The sequence below is a fragment of the Megachile rotundata genome, chromosome 1 (genome assembly GCF_050947335.1).
Source record: "Megachile rotundata isolate GNS110a chromosome 1, iyMegRotu1, whole genome shotgun sequence".
Taxonomy (NCBI): Eukaryota; Metazoa; Arthropoda; class Insecta; order Hymenoptera; family Megachilidae; genus Megachile; species Megachile rotundata.
Genome location: NC_134983.1, coordinates 19,621,145 through 19,642,723, shown reverse-complemented (window position 1 = coordinate 19,642,723; position 21,579 = coordinate 19,621,145). Strand labels below are relative to the sequence as shown.

The 21,579-nt window shown below is 36.8% G+C and overlaps 1 long non-coding RNA gene across 4 annotated transcripts; it reads right to left on the bottom strand.

Moving 5' to 3' along the window:
• Positions 1-569: 569 nt before the first annotated feature.
• On the bottom strand, positions 570-4,161 carry LOC143264321 (uncharacterized). Of its 4 annotated transcripts, XR_013037998.1 has the most exons (4): positions 3,676-4,161; positions 3,277-3,606; positions 2,241-2,431; positions 570-1,935 (listed from the first exon to the last, which is right to left on the bottom strand). It is a non-coding gene; the product is annotated as an uncharacterized LOC143264321 (long non-coding RNA). The 4 variants fall into 4 exon arrangements; XR_013038002.1 differs by having other exon boundaries at positions 2,241-2,411; positions 3,277-4,159; XR_013037994.1 differs by having other exon boundaries at positions 3,277-4,158.
• Between the last annotated feature and the right edge of the window lie 17,418 nt (positions 4,162-21,579).

Here is a 21,579-nt window from a genome sequence, read left to right as displayed (position 1 = left end):
TGGAGCTGCCCGAGAGAGGGTGAGAGAAGGTTGCGAAGTCGGAGCAAACGAGAGAGCAAGGAGGAGAGAAGAGAGGGAAGAGGTGGTGGCGCAAAACGAGGGTTGAAACGAACGAGATAGAGAAACACGATGGTGGATAGAGACAGATAGAGGGAGGTCGTGGCGGCTTGAATGGGGCTAGTTTGAGATAGTTAGCGGGCCTTCAGAGGCACAATCGGCCGCGATTGGCGGGCCTACAATCACACGTCGCATTATCTGTCCATCAGCGCAGCGGATCTTGCAAATACGTTAGCGCGTGAGCCAACGTGTTACGGCGTCCGCAAAAACCTTCAATTCAAACTGTCGCCGTCGCTGCGGATAGACCTGCGGTCAGACTGCATCCTTGGACGTGTCGCATTTAATGTAGCTTGTCTTACCCTAAAAAATATTCAACTTCTCTTACATTTAATGTTACACATAGTCATAAAACCAAAGGCAGTACATTTTTTCTTATCTTTTACTGTTTTCAGAAGCTTTAGATTCAAGCTGGACCTCTGATTACATAAATTTTTATAATATAATAGGCAAGATTTGTGCTATAACTTTTTTTATTAAAGTAGAGAAGTTTGTACTATAATTTTTATGTTATAATAGACAAGTTTGTACTATAATTGTTATATTATAATAGACAAGTATGTACTATAATTGTTATATTGCAATAGACAAGTTTTTACTGTAATTGTTATATTATAATAGATAAGTCTGTACTATAGTTATATTACAACAAACAAGGTTTGTACTATACTTGTTATATTATAACAGACAAGGTTTGTATTGTAATAGACAAAGTTTGCATTATCATCCTTGCATTATAATAGACAATGTCTGTATGATACCTTTGTATTGCATTAATATTATAATTCTTGCTATTTCATTACAGTAATCTTATAATTTTTGTGCTACAATATCTTGTATTGCATTGTGTTATCTTCTATTATAAACTTTAAGAAGTTACATATTTGTCTATATACATTCAGACCAGTCTTTAACATCACACAGGAATACAAGCATTATATGAAATGCTTTCATAATTTTTATCATTAATATCTCTTTAAAGTACATAATTATTTAGACTATATTAAACTGTGAAATCTGCTAATTAATTTAATGAACTTAATAAAAGGAACGAACAGTTGAGAAATGTAAATTTCTGTATTCCAGTGTTATGTACACAATCGCAGACTTCAATTCCACGGTAGGACAAATAGTAACCGATATTAAGCGAAGGCACATCTGCGAGGCAATACGCGATTAGACGCAGAAGCAGCGAGACAAATATTGTCTTTTCTAATCTGCCGTTAGAGTCGCACTATCTTGGAATTACCATGGGATAGGATCGAATTCTTCGGGAGTTAATTGGGTCCTGGCTAGGGATTTCGTGCGAAGATTCCGGACGCAAAGACAAACGAGAATGGTCATAACCCTTAGTCTTGTTTACCCAAGGGTAGAGTTACATTCAAAGGATGTACTCCGGAATTGTTATCCCGTGATAAATGGGCCAGTTGCACCTTCTATTAAACATTTTCCAACTAAGTGAATATAATTTACGCCGCTCCGCATTTTCAAATGTTGCGCGCCATTTTTGAAGACTGCCCGCCATTTTTCTCGAACCGCCGCGTCGATTCGAGTTTCATCGATTCAAATTTCATATTCCGCAGCGAGGGATCAACGGACGGCGGTTGCGACGATGGCTAGTCTTCGAATCCTGCAAATAAATAATAAAGGTCAGTAAATATCTCAAATTTTGCACAGTTTTAATAGTAATATTAACGACAACTTGAGTAGCAATATAAATAGTAATATTAATCTCTGATTCTAGTGTCATCGATTCAAATTTCATATTGCGCAGTGAGTCATCAATGAATGGCGGTTTCAACTATGGCTACTCTTCGAATCCTGCAAATAAATAATCGAGGTCAGTGAATATTTCAAATTTTGTACAGTTTTGATAGAAATATTAACTTTAGTAGCAATATATATAGTAATTTAATGACGTAATGTCCTATAATACGTCATCGATAATCTTGAATTCAAAAATTTGAAATCCACCGGTAAAAATATTGACGTGTTCAAAAGAGTATTAAAATTGCTACAATGTTTTTGAGGAATAACGTGTAAAAGGGTCCTGTAGGATGTTAGGGAGTTCGAAGGGTTTCCAATATAAATAAGCATGATTATTCGAAACCTCAGATCAAACGTACCTGTAGAAACAGCAGCAGGCGACTGACGGAATAACTAATTTATCAATTCTTCGCTTCGGTTGACTCCGATACCTATGGCTATATTTGCGAACTCGTGTAAACAGACCTTCGAACTCCCGGGCTATGTAACTGACTCGTCGTTGTGTTTGGCGATGGAACATCTCTAGAAAGCTCAATGTTTCAATGTGAATCTATAAAATTACGTATCCTCTAATTTGCCCATTAAAATCGTTTCATATAACTTTAGTTCATTATTAAACCTACGCGTCAATTTGAGGTTACGTCACGCTTGTCAGTTTAAAAATATTATTACTTTCATGTAGGAAATTTTTAAAACAATCTTATTACTTTAGTATCGTATTATTTTATTATTGCATACGGTTATTATTAAAGAACAGTATTAAAGAAAAGTATTGACAGTCTGGGATTAAAGCAAACAATACGTTACGATAAAAAAGCGTGGGAAATATAATGCAGACGCGTAGACGTAAAATCAATTGACGCGAAAAAAGTGGAAAAAGGATGCAGGGAAATTAATGCGGATCGAGTAGCAATAACACGGATCGTCGAGGGATAACGTTTCGAAATATTATTTGCGAGATCGGTGAAATAAAAATTTCGCGCGTAAACGTGACGTATTAGCCAAGCGAATAAGTCATAAAAGGTGTGTAATTACCAGCACAGAGCGTTCGATAAATAGTAACGAAGCTGAAACGATGCGTTTGTAAAAGAATCGCTTTTTAAAGGGATACGTTTTTCTAATTGAAGGAAACTGCATACACCAGACGGCTTTTAATTAAATTGAACCATCCAATGAACTGGTTGTATTTATCTACTGGTTTAATGAAATTAAAAAGGACGCGTATTGTTATTCGCTACCGTACGCTTTGTGTTATGGCTTCTTTATTGACTCGTTTCTGACGGAATAAAGGCTGCCTTTCAAAATGTCAGCGATCGTCAATTAATTAATAAACGGATGTGGAGACATTTGGAATTTAGATTAAGAATTTTATCTGAGGATTAATAATGTTCTTACTAATAATGTAATGTCAATTTCACGTAATGTCACGTCACTTTCACTTGTTTCAATTTATTTAACAATTAAGTGTCCTTTGTCTCCGAAAAGTGATAGATACACTTATAAAGTTGATCCGCCGTGTTGCGATAACTCGTAGCTTAATTTCCTTTCGATGCTAATGGCTGTCGATTTATTAAGGCAGTTTTATATTTACGTTGTCGAAGGCATGTAAATGCGTTGGAGAATTATAAATTCACCGGCGCACACTTCACAGTGAAGCTCGCACAAATTTTACCGACGCACCGCAGTTCAATTTGAAATTTTTTACCCACGTAAACGTGATCTGTCCTGAACGTGACTATTATTAATGGGGGGTAAAAAAAAGAGGGAGAAAGAGAAGAAAAAAAGACCGCTAACCGAATCGAACGCGGTTGTACAGGCGATTTTATCGTCCGTCAAGACGAAATTTATAACAGCCATTGAGGTTAATTTGTTTCAAGTGATCGACTGCCGCACGAATTTTTCTCTTTTCGTGATCATTTTATTTTCGAGAAGCTGTGGGCTATTTCATTCTCCGATATATTCCAATACAAAATTTACTAAAACTTTTATTAATACTCTAATTCACAAATTATAGTGGATTTTCAACTGCGTTTGACAGGTGAAATGAAATGCATTGCTTTTTTATACACCGATACATTGATTACACGAAACTGCGATTACACATGATTGCATGACTGTTTATATTGTTTTTCTTGAAATTTAGTCTAGTTACAGGTTTTCAGATTATAGAGAAACACAGGTTTGAAAATGTTAAAGAATTTATTTAAGAAACACGTGAGAGTCGTAAGACGCGATATAAACAGGGACTTCGGTGACGTTCGGCACTGCACCCGGAAACGCCCGAATAGTTCGCGTAGAAATTAGAACAATTCACAGCCGCGCCATATTTAAATACATGTTTAACATTTTCAAAAAAATTCAAACACTAGACAATTAAAAATGTAACTACACTTAGATTAATAGATACTGCTTGCATTTTATTTAATATATTATTATATTATGTTCCGCCATATTAGACTAAATTGGCAATAAAATTGGCGGTAAAATTCAAATTTATTTATATAAGAAATTCTCATAAAGTAATGAACCGAACGTTCTTACAGTTCAATTTTTAACACTAAAATCTAATTTCTGGCAGAATTAATTTTCATATAAAGTTTCAATTTCTATTTAATAAAAGTAAATGTTAAATTTTTATTTAAAAATAAAAATTGAGAGGAGTAAGTTGTCACAAAAATTTTTATCTACAAAAATGTTTGTCATTATGATTTTTTTCCGTTTTACGTATTTTCAGTCTAAAACAGTTATTTTCGGTGAACCCATTATCAATTTCAGGGTTAATTTGTACGTAATTTCGGTCGGAAACCGTTCGTTGTAAATAACCGCAGGTGTAATTAGAACGACGACACGAATGAAAACGTACGTTTTGTTGATATTCAGTTTACGGTAGATCGATCAAACGAATACACGCGATATCGTTGCATTTTGACTTCATATTCGGCCAGGGAAAGGATCGTTTAATTAGATCACTCAACTGGAATCTACAACTCGTATCTTCTGTTTGCCAGACAATTGGTTATTTATATGAAATTGTTTGTAGTTTAATAACTCTGTCGTCTAATTAAAAGTACCATAAATTATTAAGTAATTGCTCTACTGTGATCATTCGTAAACGGTCGCTCTTCATAAAACATTCTATTTTAATAAATTCGAACAAATTGAAAAATTGCAGTTTTAATATGGAATTGTGCTTTAATGCATATTATGATTTTATATAATACGATGTTTATTCGTTACATGATTTTTATTTTATACGAAAAAAAATTTGTAGAAGGAAACAATATATACAATATTGTTACACATATATAAAATAATAGGAAACAATAGGAAAATGTATTCTACATTTTTAATTTATATAAAGAAAAATTATTTGTTATATTATATTGAAATAAAAATTGTAATTCAGGACTTAAGTTCCAAAAGTACAAAAATTACGAGCCACAAATCCCCAAATCTAAAGATCTGAAAAATTTGAAAATTTCCAAGATTCTCGAAGTTTGAAAAAATTGCCCAAAACATCCCTTAAATGCATATTTATCCGCATATCAATGTTAACGATAAATTTCCCATTTTCCTCGCAGCGTGCAATCCCTCCGCGCGGAACTGTTAATAAAGCGAGCAATTAATCACAATGACGTGATAATTACTTAATGCATGACGCAGGCGCGCTCCGTTATCGAGACGGGAGTTACGTGGACGACAAAGGGTAGTCGTTTTCAAAAGACGGTACCAAATGATTTCTCGGGTAATTTTTTAATACGTCGAGCATATCCTCTGGGACGTAGCGGGTCATATAGAGATTACACGAGAAAACGGTATCGAGCATTTGCCGATCTGTGTGGAGAACTTTCAATGAAAGTCCACTGGGATCTCGCGAATTCGAGCTGCTCGTAACGCTGGTTATCTCTTGTATATTGTCCTAGGGTTTCGTTCTTCCTATCAGTCCCGCTACGAAAAGCCATTCAATTCCGTTCTTTCAACCGACTCATTACTTTCACGCCTTCTGTAATGGACGGTGTCGCAATTTCCCGCGTTAATCTCCTCATCGGTTTACAGATTTCATATTTTAAGCGTTAATAATTCTGCGCGCTTGTAATTTATTAGACGCTGGGGAATTCATTTAATTGGAGGTTGGAATCTTTTGGAATAGAGAGAATGGGTGATTCGAAGGTTGTGAAGTGCAATTTATTAACACTTTAATGGCCGTTTAATATTTTTAGACTTATATTACAGAATCAGTTAAAAAATGCTTATTTAACACTAAACCTACCGGCATATAATACTTAATATGAAATTAAAAATGAAGTTAAAAAATAAATAAACAAACGACGAAACATAAATTAGTACACACATTTATTCTTTATCTTGTTGAAAATCAATGCTGGTTTCAAAGAATGTATTTTAACAAAATGTGCATCTTATAATACGAAACTTGTAGAGCGGTCATTTGACCGATTTGGTAGTTTTAGTGTTAAAATTATTGTATTAAATAGAATGGTGACTGAGAGTCACCTCTCGCAAGGGTTAATTTGTACATTATTTTCGAATTTCCCAAATGTAAAAAACGTTCAAATCTCCAAACTCCAAAATTCAAAGTCAACAAAGTCCTAAAAATTGTAAACTTAGAAAATACCAAATGAGACTCCTAAAATAGCGAATGATAAGATTTACGAAAAGAGACCTCCCTTTCTACGGTGGTTTAAATGCAGTAGAAGAAAATCGCTGAGTAACTGGAGTTCGAAGAAACAGCTATTCCACCACTTTTCCATTAGATGGTAAAATCGAGCCGTCGTCGGCCAGTAATTACATCGGTCGGTCCGTTCTCTGGAATAGAACAATCGGTATCAATTAATGTCATAATTATTCGGCTCGTTCCGATAAAATAAACGAGCGTGGAGCAAACGTTTCGAGGATCAAACGAGTTCTGTAGCAAGGATCTGCTTTGTTAGGAGAAAGCAACGAGACTGGCGGTGCGGATCCGAGATGGTCGTGGTCGGTAATATTTCACGGTAACGGTATTTAGCAGAACCGTCGCGACTGTCATCCGCGATGAAACGGTGGAGGCAGGGAAGACATTAAGCGTAATGAATTACCAGCCGGGAGGAGTAATGTGTCTTAATTACGGGCCCGCGGCACAATAATTGTGTAATTAGGCATTGTTTGCCGACCAGCCCCTAATCACAATCCCGATGTCGCAGCCTCGTCACGGCTCGAGGTGCTGCATCGCGTTATCGACCGGCTCCGTTTCAACGTCGTTCGTCCGCGTCTAGACGCCGACGCTTGTTTGCTTGCTCACTCGCTTGCTTGCTTACTTGCTTGTCTCCCGTGTGACTCGGGCTTCGTGAACTCCAACTGTCCTATTAACTAAAGTTTTCGAATCGTATCTACTGTCTTAACCGTTTTAGACATTTATTCTGATGCCTTGTCCGAACATCGATCACGAGCTTCCGCAAGTTCTAGTACTTTGTAATCCTTACATCTTCGTGTTTGGACACGGGGTTGGTCATTTTTGTCTTCGTTATATTTTTTTGAATAATTTTTAGTTTTATTAAATTGCATTTTATTGCTTTTCATTTTTGTCTAATTGTTTCTTATAATCTTCATAGGTTTCATTTTTGTCTAATTTTATTTTACAGTTTTTAATTCTGTCAGACTGTACTTTACAATCTTTATTGTTATCAAATTTTATTTTGTAGGTCTTATTTTTGCCTAAGTTTATTTTACAATTTTCAATTTTAGCACAGAAATGAATAACGAATTTTCGAAAACGAAAAGCACGAACAAAAACTTCCAACAACCAATTTAAATTAATTTTGTAAGACAAATTCGAGACAGTCGATGCTTCATCGTTGACCTTAAGAATTAATTTAGCATAGTCCTTCAAGTTCTATTGGGGTACTTATTCTCTTTTTTCTGTACGATACAGTGCACGCAAATTGTGTTCCTATTCTCTCGTTTACGCCTACGCTTGTCAGAACCGTGTTCCCTTTAGTTAGAAACGATTATGTCGAGTTCAGGTGTCCTTTCTCCCTCGTCAACGTAGCGCCTTCAGATTCAGCCAGTCTGCTCGAGTCATCCCAGACTCGGTCTACCATCATAACCAGTACAGAATTAACCCAACTACTATGAATGTCCTTTGTTTCCTTTCTGTTTCTGAAACGAACGCTTCTTCGGAAACGAGCAACACGATCAAATTCAATTATTCACCTTATTAAGTAACTGTAAAGGAGAATTCTCGTTTTTGAAGTGCTTATAATCACTCTTGGAAAGGGTGCTTCGAGTTCTTGCAAAAAATTGAGACATTTCAGTGTTATATATTAGTTATAACAATTTTAACATACAGCAAAGTATCAATTCTTCTTTCAAAGGTAATTTGGCTGTTTACAAACAGCAATTTTAAAGCTTACTACTTAAAAAGTTAAACGAATAATTTCTACTAATAATTTATATTATTGTTTGTGTGACTATGTTTATACATCACATGTGTCATATTATGAAATCAGTTAAAGAATACTTATTTCAAATTATTATATTAAATAAAATGGTGCCTGAGAGTCACCCTTCGAGTGCCAAATATTAACATACAAAGATCTAAAAGTTTATGAAATATTAAAAGATAAATAATAATAGTCAACAACAAATTCAGAAATAAAGTATTATACTGATACATGATCGAGCTCCTTAATTTCCAATCGAAAGATGGACTTTTCCCAGAGTCAATCAGGACTGTAAGGCTAACTCGAGTTAGGGTAGATGATCAGGGTGCATTAATATTTATGCGCGAAATCAAATCCGTAAGCCGCGAGGTCTCGACACGGTGGAAACGTAAGCAGAGGAATCGAGTCACCTAAAACGCAAGACAAACACGATGGTGTGTCATGGGCCCCCGCAGATTTCCTGCAGGTATTTGGGAATACCCCCTTCGCCGACGCTCCATTCCAAAATTTACATCGTTCGCTGTGCTCGCGCTTCCTGCCATCCCGGTATCGCGTGGATTTAGAACGGACGGATTAAGCTTCCAGCTTTGTACCAACCGCCCGTAAGACGCCGGCAAAATACTGTGTTTATATATCCAAGAAATAACACTAGTTTCCCAGTTATACTCCGAGTAGGCTCTTTGAATTGGGCGGGAGCTTTGATGCGAAAGTAATGAAACGATTTTGGATTTAAGAATTTGGGGGATTGGGAGATGATTTAGGGTTTGGTGGTGTGAGAGTTGGAGATTTGAGGATTAGGAATTTGGGGATTTGAGAATTTGAGGTTTAGGGAGTTGGGGACTTAGGAATGGGGAATTTGGGAGTGGAAAATTTAGAATTTGGTGATGTGAGAGTTGAGGATTTGAGAATTTGAGACCTAGGAATGTGGAGATTTAGGGATTGGGAATTTGAGAGATGGAGATTTAGGGTTTGGTGATCTTAGAGTTGGAGATATGAGAATTTGAGATTTAGGGAATCAGGGACTTGGAAATTGGGGATTTGAGAATTTGGGGCTTGGGGAGTTGGGGATTCAGGGATTGGGAATTTGGGAGTTAGAGTTTTAGGATTTGGTGTTGTGAGAATTTGGGGTTTAGGGAATTAGGGACTTGGAAGTTGGGGATTTGAGAATTTGGGTTTTTGGTGTTGGAATTTGAGAATTTGGGGCTCGGGGAGTTGGGAATTCAGGGATTGGGAATTTGAGAGTTAAATTTTTAAGTTTTGGTGATGTGAGAATTTGGGGTTTAGGGAATTAGGGACTTGGATATTGGGGATTTGAGAATTAAGGATTTGGGTATTGGGATTTAAGAATTTGGGACTTAGGATGTGTATTAACATTAGGATGTATATTAACATACGTACATGTATATTCACATCTTTGTATGTATACGACCATCCAATTTAAGAACGGTGATTTAGCAAACGGTTTAAACCCATTTCCGCAGTAGCAGAAACAAATGATTTCATCAACGTATCAGATACAGCGCGAAAAATGACCGTTTGTTCATTGGGAAATGTAGCGTAACGACAGTTAAAACCGTGGGACACAATGTTTGTCTAATTTATTTCCTGATCTCATTTGGTACAAAGGCCAGGCCTACACGGTCAATTATTCCTCGTGGAATAACTGCGTAAACTGGTTTGCAGAGTTAAGGCTACAAGAGAGCCAGCCTGTACAGTACAAACCAGTTTGTGCAGTTCAGTACGCACAGGCAACACGGCGTATTTAGACGGTTCTACATGCTCGGACTAATCCGTACAAACCAGTTTGCACAGCTAAATACGCGCGAGCTACACCCTCGGTATTCTTGATCATGCTTTTTATTAGAGATGCCTTTCGAGAAACCTCGAAACGACGAGAAGTTATGATAATTGAGATTTGCTCGAGTTTTCTCGTGTCGCTGTTTAATTAGAGTAGGTGAAAATCTATTTAGGTTGGGTTACTGTTTTTGGGAGATAGTTGAGGTTAGGTTACACTGGATTATGAGGTTAATTTAGGTTTTATTCGGGTATATTTAGGTTATGTTTGATTACATTAGATTGGAAGGATACGTCAAATTAGATTTCATCTTTCGAATCTATTTAAGTTTAGGTTACTTTACATTTTGTGAAGATAGTTGAGGTTAGATTACATTAGATCATAAGATTAGGTTAATTCAGATGCATTAAGGTTAAGCTAGGTCAGCCTTACACAGCCTAACCTACTGTAGACTGTAAGGATAGGTCAAATTAGACTTCATCATTCGAATTTATTTAAATTTTTAATTTGTGGCTTAAGTCCAATTACTACTTATTCTGTCAAGGATTATTAAATACAAAATTTATGTAACAATATATACATTTTTATTAATTTTTATAAAAGTACTTCATACATAAATTCACTACCCATGTGATTATATAATAATTTAATATTTAATAAACTAGCACTGAAACAACTAAATCAGTCAAATTTTACAAGCTTTAAGATGTTCTCAAATTTTCAAGACGTTCTCAATCGTCAAAGATGTTTTCTTGAAATCTCAGTAAAATCCAAAATTTCCATATTATTTGACGAATATAAGAGTACCGAAAGCTACCGAATTCGTTTAGCATCGATTTCCTTATTCCACTATACGTTTCCCAGTGACTGTTCGACTACCGGCCATCGATTATTTATCGATGTTGGAACGATTTATGACGGCAACGTCGGTCAAGAGTCGTGAAACCCAAACTGGCTAAAAATGGACACGGAGTAACGACTATATATGAGGCTCGTAAACGATCATTCGTTTCGAATGACCATTTGAATAACAGACGAATGTAATAGATTCATGGTAATGGTTTCGGACTTCATGAATCACCCATACGAATGATATAAAAGCTACATTTGAATCGCTAAAAATACTCTATCCAAATGGTCTTCAAGATTCGTTCTTAATTTATATGCTACATTCTTACTTTTTTCATTTATGAAACTTTCAAATTTTTTTAATTTTGTGGACATTTAGGAACTCTTGGGAAATTAGGTTCTTCAAGTAAGAAATTAAAAAATTAAAGAATTATGGAAGTTTTAGATATTCAAATTTAGAGACATGATTGTCAGATTGTTTCTTTTTTAATTTTTAGATTGGAAAATTTTCGAGGTTGGATGTTTCAAATTTTTGTGTTGGTAATTTTTTAAGTTCTTTAGATTCATGTTAATTTTTAGAGGAAATAACATAAGGTTATATACAAGTTTTTGATGTTTAGAAATTTGAGATTTAGGGATTTATAAAAGTGGACATTTAGAGAGGTACACATTTTGAAATATTGACATTTTTAATTCAGAATGGATTTTCAAGTTTAGAAATGTTCAAATTTAGAAGAATTCAATGTTCAAATTTGGCAGCCTCAAGTTTAGAAATCTTCAAGTTCAAAAGATAGAAAGATTCAATTTTTAAAATCAATTTGCAAATTCATAAGATAGAAAGATTCAATTTTTAAAATCAATTTGCAAATTCATCAAGTGAGGGACTCACGAATTTCGAAGCTGAGAAACAAAAATGTTCTTCACCTTTGGAAGCACGTAAAAGAGCACCTTGAACAGTCGATCAAGTGAAAGAGACTTTAATATCTGTGAATCTCCAGAAAGATATCCCTAGACATAATACTCCAATGAAGAGTAAAATACCCGACGACTCACGTTCTATCTCATAATAGACGTTGAAAAGTTTGTTTACTCTCGTGTAAGCATCGCAACGATTAACTGAACGGGGAAATATTGAATGCGACAGAATGAAAAGGGAATTCTCGGTGACATCTTCATTTTGCTGATAATACCGGAACGACTGTACTCGAAAGGGACAGAACAGGATAGTCGAGTTGGCGAGATTCGAGCATAAAGCCGAAACGGAAGGTACGGCAGCGTCGTGGAATGATACAATGGCACGGAATTATTCATAATTTTCGCAAGTTAGTTTAATAAACTTAAAGCGAAGGTGGGCATTCATCAGGACGGGGCGAGAAGCGTAGCTTCGAAGGAAGGAAGGAAAGCAGGAAGGAAGGAAGGAAGGGGTTATAAATACGTCGCGAAGACACTCTTTAGTCGACGAAGAAGGAAGAAGATGGGAGGAACGGGTTAGTTACATACACCTCTCTCTCAGGCCCTGATTTGCATGTCTAAAGCTCGAGTTTAACATCCACTGAGTGTCGTGGTCTCTAGTGGGAACAGCTCATTTAAACGTAAAAAAGAAAAGCACCTTTTCGAATAAAGGAAAAAAGGTACCGAGTTTAAGTTTGAACGTTTATGGTAACTGAGACCCTTCCATCCGACGACGATTAATCACGTCGGCACAAAGAAATCTTTTAAACAGATTTACCTGTAGATTTTTCCTACAGATTGCTTCCCCTTATCTAGATTTAAAGCACCCAACTTTCCAGAAATATCGACTATCAATTATCCTCCTGCCAACTTTCTAATTACTGTTCGTTTCTTCTTCATTTTGTTTCACTGCTAAATTGTTTATTATCTTTTGGGGGAATCGATTAAAATTTTAAGCATGTACTTTGTCTACAGATTCAATTATTGATTTTTATAAATAGGCTGGATTTATTATTTGGTTTTAAGGCAGCCATTTTGTGGTGTGGGCACGGCGGCCATTTTGATTACACTTCAAGCATCATGTTTGTACTTCACAAGTGATATCTTGCGGTATTTTTATTATCAAATCGTGCTACATTTTATACATGAGTTCCATAAACAGTTGTTTGATACAATTGTAATTTTATGACATCAAATTGTATCACATTCTTTATGTTTCATAATTATTCATTATTAGCCACAATTAACTGTCAGTCATTTTATGTTAAGATGATGGACAAAGAGTCTATATGGTTGTTTCTATAAAATGTACACATTTGAGACATCAAATTGTATTACATTTTTTGTTTCATAATTACTCATTATTTGCTGCAGTTGATTGTCAGCCATTTTGTGTTAAGATGATGGACAAAGAGTCTATATGGTCGTTTTTATAAAATGTGCACATTTGAGACATCATATTGTATCACATTCTTTATGTTTCATAATTGCTCATTATTTGCTGCAGTTGATTGTCAGCCATTTTGTGTTAAGATAATGGACAAAGACTCTATATGGTTGTTTCTATAAAATGTACACATTTGAGACATCAAATTGTATTACATTTTTTATGTTTCATAATTACTCATTATTTGCTGCAATTGACTGTCAGCCATTTTGTGTTAAGATGATGGACAAAGAGTCTATATGGTCGTTTTTATAAAATGTACACATTTGAGACATCAAATTGTATTACATTTTTTATGTTTTATAATTACTCATTATTTGCTGCAATTGACTGTCAGCCATTTTGTGTTAAGATGATGAACAAAGAGTCTATATAGTCGTTTCTATAAAATGTTCATCATTCATTTTCAGATAAAGGATATTTATGTCATGAATTCGTATTAGACTTTCTATGTTCCAAAAACATATTCGCCACTGATAGTCAGCCATTTTAAGATCATGAAAGTCAGCGCAGCTCCAACTTTAAGCTTCAAAGTAATTATACTTACAATAATTAAACTTTCGTATGGAAATAATCGTTTTAAAATCAGTTCGATAAACGGCAATAATGAAAAATTCCCGTTCTAAATCTCACGGGGAACATTTTTCTTCGGCGAGTTATCATCGTACAATCAGCTGCGTTGAATATGGATAACGCTACCTCTGCTGATCTGAGTTAAAACGAAAATGGAGATTCCAAGCGATAAACTGGTATTGATTTATGAATGTGCCCAAGCGTCTATCAGTGCGAAACACAGATATCGCGATTCGTAGGCTGTGGAAAAGCATAGCGGTGATATGAAAGCGATATTTCTTCATCTAGATCCATTCTTTGTTCGAGTACGGTGTTCCCATATTGAATGGGAATCAATAATGCAACATCGCTCGTGTTTCTTCATTCATCGATACCCGGCGATTTTTATGAACGCCTGTTTAAAGTTTCATGTAACGGATACATATCAACCCGATAATGTACGCTGGGAATACATTTTCTTGCGTAGGTAGATTACGCGATGAAACGAAATTCACTCGACGGAACAACTCGGCAACTTCTGCGTTAGATTCGGTCGCCGCAAATGGATGTAGGATGTCCCGTCACCCGCTCGCTGGGACTTTCGTAACTTTTACTTCGTTCAAGAGAGCTAACTTTTGTTTCCATAATGTATTAACGCAAACCTTTTAACGCGATCGAAGACAGAGGACACTTTGAAATGTGTATCTTTCGCGATCGTTCTTATATTGCCTTCTCCTACGTCGCGCCAGATTTTCCAAAAAATTACCACGTTTTATTCTTCATCGTACATCACTTTGTCGTTTATAATTCATAATCATATACATATTCTAAAATTTTTAAACTATTCAGAGATTCTAGTACATGTTGCTTAGGTAGCACATAGATTTTGGAACCTAGAGACTCTGGAGACTTCTGGAGGAATTCTGGAGACTTCAATTTTTAAACAGTTTCATGTATATCGGTTATGTGACGTTCGAAGAGGATTTGATCTACAGATTCATTAATCGAGGTAATTTAATCTAGTGTACTCTAGTGTACAACGTAGTGTATAACGAAGCTACTCATATCAGAACACAAAGTAGCCATCTGATATATCGTCACTAACCGCCAACTTAATTTCAATTAATGTCTCGTTTGAGCCACCATAAGCTTGTCTAGCTCGGATTATCAATCTCGACAATGTTAAATAGCGTGGCCGGAAAAATGAAGCATCGTAAATAAACGGTGGAACGGTTGTAACGCAACGCAATAAATCTGTGCGGTAGGAGGCGGAATAAATGCAGATTTGCCTAAGGCCTCCGAATGCGGCGAAGACGCATCGCGTGGAACCGACACGCCGGGCAATATCATCGATATAATTGTATGGAAATAAAAAGTCCTTATCTCGTTTGTATCCACGTCGACATTGTCGTAAGAAAGAGACGGATAAAGGGGGTAGAAAAAGGGGCGCCTTGGATTTATGTCTCGAGTAATATTGCTCTTAACCGTAGCTTATTATGGAAATTTCCTTAAATTGTCGGTTACCTTCGCGCAGAACAATGCAAACAGAAAATGGATAATTATTGGACTGTAAATTGTGCCGGGCCATTCGGTAATTTATGTTAATACCGATCGTAAAGTAAATTCCAGTGTACCGCTGAGGAACACGCGGCGCTTTGCCACAACCGCACACAGTCGTTTCGCTCGTCCCGTTTTTACCCTGGACAACGTTCGACAGAGTTAATCGCGACCTTCCATTTGCCTACCTCGAAAACGCTTAACGATTCGATCGCCTGACACCGGGACGCAACTTTGTACGTGGCAAGTACCACACACGGAATCAAGTACGCCGTGTAATTCCAGCCTGCTTCCGCTTTTAATTTATGGTACTCGAATACCGCTCATAAAAGGTGATACTTTATTCTATGCTCGTTTATGCAAAACACATGTCTGCATTACAACCGGTAGATCCGAATTTGCATTTACGCTTCGCTGCTACTCGGAGTATCGAATTTTTCAATCTCTTCGTGTACACATTTTTTCCCCATGCAATTTTCGACGTTCTACATATTTTCGGTGCTTTCCAAATTACGCGTGTAGTTCACAGATTTTATAGCTTGCAAATATTCAAATTTATAAATTTTTAAATATATTAAATTGGAAAATTCATAAATTCATGCATCAGCTATATACATACTTTATATTCTGACTTTATAATTTATCGATCAACTATAACTGTAATATAACTGCAATTTTATAAATAGACAAATTTAGAAGTTCGAAACACCTCTAAATTCATAAACCTACCATACGAACAATCAATCTCCACACAACTTATACCGCCATTTGCCACGCAAGCACGTGACCTCAAGTACCCCTCGAACCGTAAGACACGGAAGCCTTTCAAGAACGAATTAAAAACCGCTTTCTCGAGGATGGAAACTGTCAGAGTTTGTCGCAGGCACTTGACCGACGTTGTAGCCGGTTACGTCGATCGCAGCCGACAATCGCAATTATCCGGTAGATAACGATTCCCGGAGGGCCGTCGCTAATTAATATAACCGGCGACGATTCGTTCGCGATTGACAGGAAAATGCGTGGAGGCCGGCATCGTGGCCACCGACTGCTCGTGCCGGTTATATATCGTTCCTTTGCCCGCTCGTGGCCGTTCCCGTCGCTCGGCTCCTGTCCGGGCAGGGTAGAAAGAGGGAGAGCGTTCGAGGGGCGACTGGGGGCTCGCAATTTGTCAGGTGACAGCCGAGAGACTGGAATAAATGGACAATTACACAAATACAATGTTTGACGTCATTTCAATGACGCGAGAGACACCTGTGATTGATTGTTAATTGCCTCGGTTTGTTACCCCGACCGGCGATGCTGGCTCCACGGGCGGAAGTGGGGGCAGGGTCGGCCGGGCAGGGGGCGACCGAGGTGACACTGGATGGGCGCGAATAATTTAATTGAACCGATCGATGCGCGAGCTGTTTTCAACGGTTTTTCCGCTACTTTGCCCCCTTCTTTTTGTACGATGCTTACTAGTTCTGTCTCGGGCAATCGATTGTCTTTCGATACTTTCGATATTGTCTTTGTGTAGAATACTTGGTTCAGCATCGTAGTGAAAGCTGACGTTTGTGGTCGGACACGTTATGATACAGATCAGTGAGAATAAGGGTAATTTAACTGAATTTGTAGTTTGGTCAGATATATCGCATATGTCACATGTGTCACATATGATATAAGAACAAGGGGGATTAATCTTTCAATATCGTCTTTAAATCTGTCGGTGTATATCATTGTTTCATATTAAGAGTTGTTTTTATTTACTTTTCCTGCAAACAATTCATTTAGCTGAATTTACAGTGCTGGTCACATATGTCACATATGACATAGGAACAAGGGTCATTAATTTTTCAATATCGTCTCTTAATCTGTTAGAGTATATCATTGATTACTGTTAAGAACTCTAAAAACGTCTTCTCATTTGCTTTTCCTGCAAGTAATTAATTTAGCTGAATTTACAGTGCTGGTCACATATGTCACATATGACTTAAGAACAAGGGTGCACAGTCCTATAATATCGCTTCTTAATCTATCAGTATATATCATTGTTTTAGCATTAAGAAACCTTGAGAGTTCTTTTCGTTTGCTTTTCCTGTAGACAACTCATTTAACTGAATTTGTAGTGCTGGTCACACATGTCACATATGACATAAGAATGAGGGTGTTTAATCTTACTATATCGTCTCTTGATCTGTTAACGTATATCATTGATTACTTATTAAGAACTCTAAAGTGTTCTTTTCATTTACTTTTCCTGCAAATAATTAATTTAGCTGAATTTAGAGTGTTGGTCACATATGTCACATATATCACATATGTACATACGAACAGAATAGTGGAATAGTAAAATAACGGAATACTATAGTCAAAGAATAGAATAGCGGAATAATGAAATATTAACCCAAAAGAGTGACACTACATCCCCCATAAAATTTGCAGCATTAAATCTCGATTTATCGCCAGTCAAAACCGTAGAATAAACATAAAAAAATATGGGACGTAATGAAAGACTAAGTTTCCTAGCAAGATTCAGTTGCAAAGGGAAGCAGCTTGACACGTGGTACGCGGGAAGTTCCCGTAGTTGTCTTCCGCTATCCGTTCCATTTTGTTCCTGTTGTTCTTAACGCGTTACGACCGCGGGAACGAGCCCGAGAAGAGGCGCCACCGACATTTCGCTGGATGTTGGCTTGAATGTTTAAAAGCGGCGTAACTGGCAGGCCAACGGATAAATAATGGAGAGGCTGTAAAGTGTGCGGGGGCGAGGTTAAAAGATACCACAAAAATTATACCCTGGAACCGGTACGGGATGATCGCGTAAACATATGTACGCGCGTGTACCAGCGGCCACGATCGAAATACGGCGACGTGTATGAAACAAATGTTTAATTTCCGCAACTAAGTTATTAATATCCGTGTTTTCAATAGCGGCGAAAATTTATTAGCGCTGCTTTCGTTTGCTTCCCTGTTGCTTCGCGTGAATCGAAAGTTTCGCTTACGTGCATTCGCCGGATGTGACGAATAAATTATAACGGTTATTGTTTCCAGTCTGGGTTTTCAATGTGGAACGTGTGTCCCCGATGTTAATGTTCTGTTGTAATAGCAAGTTCTTTTGTTTAGCAGATTTTGGGGTTTTAGGGATTAAGGTTTTGGAGGTCTGGAATTTTGGGATTTTTATATTTGGAGATTTGAAGGTTTTGGTGGTCTGGGATTTGGGGATTTTTGTATTTGGAGATTTGAAGGTTCGGAGGTCTGGGATTTTGGGATTTTTATATTTGGAGATTTGAAGGTTTTGGAGAACTGGAATTTTGGGATTTTTATATTTGGAGATTTCAAGGTTTTGGAGGTCTAGGATTTTGGGATTTTTATATTTGGAGATTTCAAGGTTTTGGAGGACTGGGATTTTGGAGTTTTGGGAGGATTGAATTTTGGGACTAAGATTTTTGGAACTAAGACTGTACAATTTTGGGGCTTGGGTCTTTGGAGTTATGGTATTTTGAGACATTAGGATTTTAAAGTTTCAGGGCTATAGTAGTTTGGGGTATTAGAATTTTGACACTATGGGACTTTGAAATTTTAAGGTTCTGGGACTATAGGATCTTGAAATTTTAAAGTTCTGGGACTAGAGAATTTTGGGACATTGAGATATTGTCAAAATATTTTTCACTCCAACCTATCATCCCTCACACGTGTCTAAAAGACCTAACTTCCCAGTTACAAATAATTACCTACCTCCACACCTCACAACTCGTTAAACGCCGCGCAAACAACAAAATATAACACTCTCTCAAAGGTTAATCCTCGACAAAAAAATGAGGATAGAAACGAATTGATGTTGGACGACGATTTAGTTTCTCTTTCGCATAGATTTCGAGTAAAATCGAACGAACGCGAGGTACAAGCTGGTCCGAAATTTAGTCGGACCTTTTTTTTTGTCGACGAGCTCACCTCGACGTGACGCGTCCGATGCGCGGATTTGTTTTTTTTTTTTTTTTTCGAAAAAAACAAGAAGTACAGCGAGCGAGTTTTTCGCATCACAACGACGCGGTAGTTGTAGCATCGCGTATTGCATTAGTACGGAGGCATGTTATCATACCTGGGTGATTTTTCTCCATTAGCAGTGTTGTTCTCGCGCGAGTATTCCACTAGTCTGACTACACGGGTCGCGGGCCGCTGATTTGTAGCCAGCGACCGAGCAAAAAGCCTGGGTCGCCTTATTTCGTCTCTCGCTTCGAAAAGCTGCATTAACGTCCTCGTACTGACGCGTTTCGACGGGTACAACATATTCCGAGTTCTTCAAATAATTCGATTGGAAGAATTTGAATCGGAACTGTCGATTGGAGAATGAAGTTTTAGGTGAGGACAGGTTCATGAGAGGACCACAGTTTAGGTTTGACAATGAGTCATATTTAATCTTTCATTTTAACAAGCTACATTGATTTATTAAACAAAATGCATTTGAAAAGAGACTATCCTTTGAGAGACACTTCAAGACAATTCATTGAGAGATACTATTCTTTGAATAATACGATTGAACATACAATTTGAAATTAAAATAGTTGATTGCGTTAAAGAAGTACATATGAAGTCTGATGCTATGTGAACACAGTTTGGATCTGCGCCTTAGTTTGTCTCCCACTTTAAAAAATTATGCTAATGTCCATGTTTTGATGGGTTTCAACAGGTACAATATATTGAGAGACACTATCCTTTGAATGATACAATTCAACGTACAATTTGAGATAAAATAGTTGATTGCGTTAGAGAAGTATGAAGTCTGATGCTATGTGAACACAGTTTGGACCTGCGCCTTAGTTTGTCTCTCACTTTAAAAAATTATGTTAATGTCCACGTTTTGATGTGTTTCAACAGGTACAATATATCGAGAGACACTATCCTTTGAATGATACAATTAAACATACAATTTGAGTCAAAATAGTCGACAATATTGAAGAGATATGAAGATGTCAAATAAATGACCTCAGCTTGGTCCGCCATCTTATTTTGTTTCTCTCTTTGAAAAACTATATTAATGTTCACGTTCTGATGCGTTTCAACAGGTACAATATATTGAAAAATATTATCCCTTGAATGATGCATTTGAACATAGAATTTGAGTCAAAATAGTCGACAATATTGAAGAGATATGAAAATGTTAGATAGGTGACCACAGTTTGGTCCGCCATTTTATATTGCCTCTCGCTTTGAAAAGCTGCATGAACGTCCTCGTTCTGACAGGTAGAACATATTGAGAAATACTAGCCTTTGATCGATGCAATTGAAAATAGTATTCGGGATGAAATAGTCGTTTGAACAGGTATGAAGTATGTAGACACTGCTGTTCGATATATGACCGTAGCATGACTATCGCTGAACAGAGTACACATAACCTCTTAATTTTCTTTATTTACGTACATACAAGCGTACTTCTTAAAAGCATATACCTACTATAGAAGTGTAAACTACAAAAGTTACTTCTGACTACATAAATGACAAATAAATCAAACTGCAAATTAATCCTATACTAATCCTAATAATCCTATAATCTAACGTCCTATAATCTAATTGGTCTAACATCAAAATTGTGAGCCTACAATCTTAAATTCAATTTAGCCTCAAATTTCTATTTCAAGAAAATTTGAAATAAGAAAATACGCGAAGAAGATATATGATGTACTCGAATTATTATTTTGAAAAAGTAAGGGAAATTGTCGAATGAAAATTTGGTTGCTACCAAATTAAAAAAGTAAATTCAAGGGAAAAACAGTGTAGAACGTTGAAAATATCGTAGGCTCGCAAGACTAACAATAAGCAGTGTAATCTAAAGGTTGCGTGCGGCCAGCGAGGAAAAAGTTTCCATTGCGCGATGAAAAGTTTTAATTTGCATGGTTATAAGCGGCTGATATCAACGTTCCGAAGAAAGATAGCCCGTGAGGCAGGCAGCAACGTGTGTTTGGCAGTTTTAATCGAGGCAGCTGCGCTCGGTTCCGATGCGAACGATAGAACAGGTCGACGCGTTCTTAACGAACTTTCCTTTCGCTCTTATTGCCATATGCCGATCAATTAATTTCTGTCATTTCTCTTCGATTTTCAACGATTCTGTGATACGTCAATAGTTTGCAACAAGTTAC